Genomic DNA, 7,267 nt, shown 5'->3' on the forward strand with positions numbered 1-7,267 from the left:
CGCTTGGGGTGATTGCTAGAGAGATTGATCAGCAACCTAGGTCGGAGCAGTGTTGCGGAACGAACGTGTTATTTACTTAAATAGCACGAGAATTCTGGATCAGTCTGAAAAATCTCTATCCCATCCACACACTACTCCTCTCCCCTGCCGAGTGAGTCACGCCTACCCCGAAAGGGAAATGGCTTAATGGTGTAATAATAATAATAACATCTTTTAGTAAAAAATGTATCCAGTCCTTTTAAATATCACTTGATACTACATGACATGCTATTTATTAATAATATATTCATCGTATTTAAAATTTCTATAATTTTAATTTACAATTATATTTTGAATGTGCAATTCTAAAACAGTGTAATCATTGAGGCCTTCAAACTAAAGTTTTTTCTTAAATTAATTTTTGGAGATTTTAAATTTGAAATTTCACAATATTTTGGTTTCCAATTCAAATATTCAAAACTTTAGGATCATTTTGCTAATAAATATTTCAAAATTTAATATTAAAAGCCTTGATATCAGTTTTGAATTTAATAATTTTAGATGTCAATATAAAGCAATTTCGAATTTAAAAGTCTAAAATTGTACAATTTCAAAAAAAAAGAAATATAGCCATATTGTGATGTATTCTTTATCTTAATTTTTAATTTTCAGCGTAAAATCTTAAAATTGTCCGATTTTTAGTTGAAGATTTAAACCAATAAGTCATTTCAAACTGAAAAATATTTTATATTCTAAACTTTTTAGAAAGAATATTAATTCTATAGGAAGATTCGAAATAAAGCAACTATAAATTAAGGTAGTTGGCCAGTGAAGTTCGTTTGAGTTGCGCAGTCCGAGATTCTCATTTGACTAGAGCATTCCTGCGCAGACGCAGTCGATGCTACGTCACGGCTCACTAGCCGACACGCGGCGCGGCCGTTGCGGTTATAAACATAACCCTTCTTGTTGTTTACAAGATGGTTTCAAATGAAAATTGTTATTTAAGTTTTGTTGCGTGCAATAAAAATGCCTCCAAAAGTTGCTCACTACACACGAGGAAAAAAGAAAGGTAAATTTGCAAAAAAAAAGTAGTTGCTGCTAGAGAAAAGTTACTGGGTTCTGTTGCTGAAACCAGAAAACGTAGACGTTCTGCAAATCATTTTTTATTGCAAGTCGAGACTGACGATGCGCAAGATAATGTAATTTATGATAAATTTGGAATACAAATCTTTTGTGAAGCTTTTATAAAAAAATGATTCCTTTTAGGTTGAAACGACAGCACCTAAAACACGTGCTATTGATATGGTTACTGTGGGCAAGGAGATGTGGTGTAAAAACTGTGAGATGCCTTTATCGTTCATGAATGTTACTGAGGAAAAGAAAAAAAGGATTGGCCAGTGTGTTGACTGTTAAATGTGTTAAATGCTCTCTATCACGCTATGCCCATACATACAAATACGACTCTGATACAAAAACATATGAAGTTAATGGGAAATTAGCTTTTGCAATTAAAATTGAAATTTTTAAGTTTTGGAAAGTAGCATTAGCAATTTAAAAATTATTAATTTTTAAGCGATTTAAATTTACTTCAAATAATTGAAATTTGAAAGGGGTATAGTAAAAAAAAGTTCTTATATCACAATTTTTGGTAACTAAAATTTTTTTCAGTCTTAAATAAAGTTCGCGTTCGTTTCAGTTCCTATTTAAAATTACTATTTACTTCGTAAGGTCTTTTTTTTAAGTCAATTCATTATTCACTTTAAAAAAAGTTGTCTAATCAGTTTCAATGTTAACTTGTACTTTTATTATGTAATGGTAATTTACAATTCTATAATTTCAGAAGCTTTATCTTTGAAAGATTCGATTTAGTTTTCAATATTAAATTATCAAATTTTAATTGCTTTGAATTTAAGTAACTCAAATTTAAAAGTTCTGAATCATTGATAATTTAATTTTGAACACTTCTAATGATAAAGAATACAATTACAATTCCTCTGCATTTAAAATGACACAATTTTACAAATTTCAATCTTGAAACATACCATTTTTAACGTTTTGACATTGCCATATTATCGAAATTTTAATATGCAATTATGCTAGTTTCGTGATTCTCCAAATCAAATTAAAATTGTTCAATTTCTAGCACTTCGATTTAGAAAGTATAAAATTCAACTCCTTTTTCTTAATAAATTGTCCAAATCGTTCTATTTTTGAAAATTTCAGACGCTTGCAATCCGAAATTATTAATTATTGTTTCAAAAATATTTAAAACCTTATATTAAAAAATTGGTTGAACTCTTAACAGCCAAGCCTTGATCCCGTTAAATAAAAATTCTGAAAAAATTTAGGAACAGTGTATGGTCGTTTTCTGATCGATTTTTGCAGAAAAATATTTTAATTTTTACGATTTTCTCGGTTTCTATTGATTAGAAATTGTACACATTTAAATTATATTTTAAAAATTAGACAATCTTATTAGAATCGTTTGGAAGTGGTATAATTTCTAATTTAAAGTTTAAAAATGAGAAAATTTTATTTTAAATATCAGAATCACAAATTTCAATGATTAAAGATTATAAGAAAATTTCGAAAATTGGAAAAGTTCAAAACGTTATAAATGAAATATTTTCCAAATACAATTTAAAAACTTCGATTATTATAATTCAAAGGAATTAAAACTGTTTCATTTCTAATTAAAAGCGTTCCAAATTGAAAAATTTCAGATTCTAATTTTTTTTAATGCACAATTTTATTAGAAAGTATTTGAAATTCTATCATTTAATTCTAATTCAAAGTGTTTAAAATTGAACAATCTTATCTTGAATTAAAGAATGAGAATCTCGAATCTGAATAATTTAATATTAAAATTTCGAAAATAGAACAAGTTAAAAACGTTAATATTTTCAAATTAGAATATTGAAAATTCGCTACAACTTTTTTTTAAAGATTATCCTTTTAGTTATAAATTTTATTATTTGGTTAAAAATTTCGTAATTTTCTCTAAAAGACATCAATTTTGTTTATAAATTGGTTACAATTCTTATTTTGGTGATGAAAAGTGAACTGGAATCTTCTTTGGATTAAAATTTAACTATTTTTAAACAGTTTTTTTTTTTGTTTAATTCATTTGTTTTCGGAAAAATTTAATCTTTCTTGAATAAAAATGCAACTTTTCGGTTGAAAATTCAGCTCTTTTCTTGAAAATTTCACTATTTCGTTGAAAATTTACTTTTTGCTGAAAATTTATATTTTGGTGTTGAAAAAATAAACTAAAATATTTTCTGGATGAAAGTTCCAATTATAAAAAAATTGGACATTCTTTTTATAAACTCATCTGTTTTAGTACAAAATGTATTATTTTTTGGAAAGAAATGCAACTATTTTATAGAGAATTCAACTATTTGGTTAAAAAAGTAATCATTTTTGGGCTACACATTCGTCTTTTTGGATTGAAAATTCAATTTTTTTCGTAGAGAATTATTTCTTGTTTAAAAATTCATATTTTAATCGTGAAAACTCGACTTAAATCTTTTTCAACAGAAAATTCAACTGTTTTTTGAAATTTTATCTTTTTGATTTAAAAATTTATCTATTATGGAAGAAATTTCATTAAAAAAAAAATAATAAAAATGCAACTTTTTGGTTAAAAATCATTCTTCTTTGCTTGAGTGTTTGAATAATTTGAAAGATTTGATTGAATCACTTTCTTAATGAATCAGTTGAAAATACTTTTTTTGGTTCAAAATTAAATTTTTAACAGAAAATGTTACTTTTCCATTTTTCAAGATCAATATTTTTCAGTTGAAAATTCGCCTTTTTTAGTGAAAATAATGATTTAGTTTGTAATTTCATATTTGTTGGATAAAAATGCATCAGTTTCGTGGAAAAATAGTTTTTTGCTGAAAAGTCATATTTTTTGTTTGAAAATTTAATGTTTATAAAGAAAATTTGTCTTTTGGCTTAAAGGTTCAATAATTTAGACTAAACTTTTATTTATTTTTTGACTGAAAAATCTTGAATTGTTAGAAATTCGTCTTTTTGATTTTAAAATTCTTTTGGTGACTATGACATTTTTTCGTTGGGAATTTGTCTTTTTAGGTTAAATATTAGACTATTATGTTAAAAATTTAATTATTTTGTTGAAAATGCCAGTATTTTCTTAAAAAGCCATTTTTTATAGTAGAAAAAACATTTGTTTCTTTGAAATAAATTTAAAAATTTGTATATGAAATACTATTTCATTCCGTTTATAAAACATACTATATTAATAATATAACAAGATTAGAATGCTGGTATCTGAATATTAAAAATTTTAAATGAAAAATTAGTCTAGTAAAAATCAGAGAATTTTGATAATGTTCTCGTTTTCGCATTTCTCCGCAAGAGGCGCTACGAGCGATGCAAACTAACTAAATACGATTTACGCGTCCAAATTTTTCGGGAGTGGGGTCTCCTTATACTACTTCGTGTATTTAACACAAGATCTATTTTATAAACGGAATAAAACAATATTTCGGATACAAATTTTAAATCTTGAAATTGTATTGATTTGTTTTAAGCATTCGATAAAGACTTTTCTACCATAGAAGATGCATTTTCAACAACAAAATGTAATAGCTGATATTTCAATTAAAAAAGATAAAATTTCGTTCAAAAGTAATGAATTTTAATACCAAAAATACCAAGTTACATCAAATTAAGGTTTTTTGGTTATGAAAAGAAAAAATTCACCTAAATTGTTGAATCTCCGAGCCACATCTTTTTTCCTGAAATTTTAAATATATATATACCAGATGTCTGCACGTTGCGTGCCAATCAATAATACCAATTGCATTAGACGTAAATTATTTTTGTAATAACTAGGAAAAAAATCATTTTTTAACATTAAATAATAAATTCGTTATAACCCGCTTCTCCGCCTAAAGGAGCTTACGTAATTTATTTACGGTCCCCAACTAAAAAATACGAATTTTCAGAAAAGAATTGTAAGATAGTTGTCCAAAAGTCAGATATATGAAAAAACAATTTTTCTATGATTTTAAGAATCAAAATATTATAACTGATGTAATTTCAAATAAAAAACATTTTTATTAACCATGTTTTTTGCAATTGATTTTTTTCTGACCGTCGCTTCTTAACAGTTAAATGAAAAATTATTTCATTTTAATAAATGGCAGCTTATTTTTTCTGGGAAAACGTTCTCTAGAACTCTACTATTTTCAATCTTATAAATAACTAAATAATCGTAAAATATATTTATTTGTTTAAAAAAATGTTCTGACGATTTCAGCCATAGAAAAATTTACCTTCAAAATTGGAAATTTGATCTGACTTTTGGAAAGACAACTACCTTAAACAAAATCTTCATTAAAACGAAATTTAATAAAATAGTTGAACTCAAGCAGTTGAATTCTCAATTTAAAAAAATCAATTTCCAAAAAAATAGTTTCGAAACTAAAAATATAAATCTCCAACAAAAAAATGATTTCTTAACAGAGTGATTCCACCAAAATTTTCAAATAAAATAGTTGAATCTTCAAGTAAAGAAGATTAATTTTTAACCAAACGGATTCATTTTCATCGAAGAACGATAAAATTTCTACTAAATCAGATGCATTTTTTGAAAAAATACAAATTTTCAAACAAACTGTTGTATTTTCATTTACGAAAAAAAATTGAATTTTCAACGAAAAAGGACGATTTTTTAGCAAAACTATTGAATTTTCAACCAAACAGATGCATTTTTGTTCAAGAAAGATGAAATTTCTACTAAAACGTTTTTTTATTTTATATAAATTTTCTAAAAAACGATTCTACTTTCATCTACGAAAAAAAAACAGTTGCTATTCAGTACTATAATATAAATTTTAAACAAGTAAATTTTCTACAAAATAAGTTGAACTTTAAACAAAAAAGTTAATTTTCATTGAAAACGCACAATTTAAAAAAAAAGCGTTGAATTTTCAAACAAATATTTACAATTGTATCCAAGGAAGATGAAATTTCTACTTAAACAGATGAAATTTGTTTTAAAAAAATGCAAAAAATCAAAGAAATGGTTGCATTTTCCTTTACAAAAGACAAAAGTTGACTTTTCAGCGCGAAAGTAACAAACAGTACATTTTCAACGAAATATTTGCATTTTTATTAAAGAAAAATGAAATTTCTACTAAAACGGTTGAATTTTTTTAACAGAGTCAAATTTGAACAAAAATATCCGCACGCTTCGCGGGCACACTCTCATTGCGCGCGGCTCGCAAGTTTGAGCGAGCCTAGGGCACGCGACTGTTGCTTCTCATGCTTCGCGCTCGATAATATATTTATCTCGCGCTTCGCGATCGGTCTTTGTATATTCCCCACACTTGTATACAGGGTTTTTAAAACTAAAGAACAAAGCATCGACAAAAGTAATTTGGCGATAGGTAATTCTCTTTTGTTAAAGCTCCTTCGGCTTTAACGAATACATTCTCATCACGTATATCTTCCTTCGCACTCGAATTTGTCTCTCAAATTGTATATCATTTCCATTAATGTATATTATTACAATTCATAACATGCATTGTCATTAAAACAGACGTAGTTTCATTGTCTCGATTAAAAAAATGCGCATTCTTTAAAAAAATTTGGTTAATAAACATTTTATTGCAACTTCTGCCGTTTTTTCAAAAACTGAATTTGCTCATTTCCAATTTTATTTTTACGATTTAAGCTTTACAGATACGGTCTACACATCAGCCTTACCGTTTTTGAACTTCTAAAGTAGATCCCTAACCTCAGTGACCCAGACTTGTCAATTGAATTTTCTACCGCATCGTGTTCTACATCGCATTTGTGGTACCCTATTGCTTCATCTATTATTTTTTTATACTTTCAAAATTTGAATTTTCAATTTTTGAAATAAATTCAAAAAGTTTTTATGCTAATCTTCTAGGGCATTCAAAAAACAACATTATTCTTCTCATGACTTTTTTTCATAACGTCATTAGGATAAAATGTTCTTTTTGAATAGTCTAGATATCCGTACAGAAAATTTTTGAATCTTGAAAAAAGTTGTTTCAACATTATTCAAAAGGTGCTCACTTTTGGAATTTTTATGCAAAATAACTTGCTAACGAAATTGACCTTAATTTTAAGATACTAAAAGAGTGTTCCAAAGGACAATGTTATCTGTCAATTCTTTCGAAAGTTATCGTGATAACAAAAAAAAAAACCATCCACGATCCAACAAACTGATAGACACATTCCCAAAAACCTGTTTTTAGGACTCAGGGGGTCTTAAAACGTGAAC

This window comes from Belonocnema kinseyi, chromosome 5, assembly GCF_010883055.1.
Source record: "Belonocnema kinseyi isolate 2016_QV_RU_SX_M_011 chromosome 5, B_treatae_v1, whole genome shotgun sequence".
Taxonomy (NCBI): domain Eukaryota; kingdom Metazoa; phylum Arthropoda; class Insecta; order Hymenoptera; family Cynipidae; genus Belonocnema; species Belonocnema kinseyi.